This window comes from Austrofundulus limnaeus, unplaced genomic scaffold (assembly GCF_001266775.1).
Source record: "Austrofundulus limnaeus strain Quisiro unplaced genomic scaffold, Austrofundulus_limnaeus-1.0 Scaffold1134, whole genome shotgun sequence".
NCBI classification, from domain to species: domain Eukaryota; kingdom Metazoa; phylum Chordata; class Actinopteri; order Cyprinodontiformes; family Rivulidae; genus Austrofundulus; species Austrofundulus limnaeus.
This window is the reverse complement of record NW_013953536.1, coordinates 2040-2435: the sequence shown is the minus strand read 5'-3', so window position 1 is coordinate 2435 and position 396 is coordinate 2040.

Below are 396 nucleotides of genomic sequence, written 5' to 3'. Positions count from 1 at the left end.
TCGTCAGAACCAGGACCAGAACCAGAAGCAGAACCAGGACCAGAACTCACCTGCTGCTGCTGAAGAGCTGTTGAATGACAGGGGGAGACAGGAGTCAGTCCATATGGAAACACCTGCTGTCAGTCACAGCTCCTCCAGCCAATCAGGGGCCTCTCCCTGTGAACTCGGCCCGCCCCTCCATCCAGAACCTGACAGACAGACGGATGGACTTCCTGTGAGAGGATTGGAGCTGGTTCCACCTCCGTCAGCACATCGAGTCCAGGATTAAACCCAGAGACACCGTGAGAGCTCTGTCCTCATCCTCACGGCCTGGAACCCATGACCCCTGACCCAGAACCCCTGACCCAGAACCCCTGACCCAGAACCCCTGACCCAGAACCCCTGACCCAGAACCCC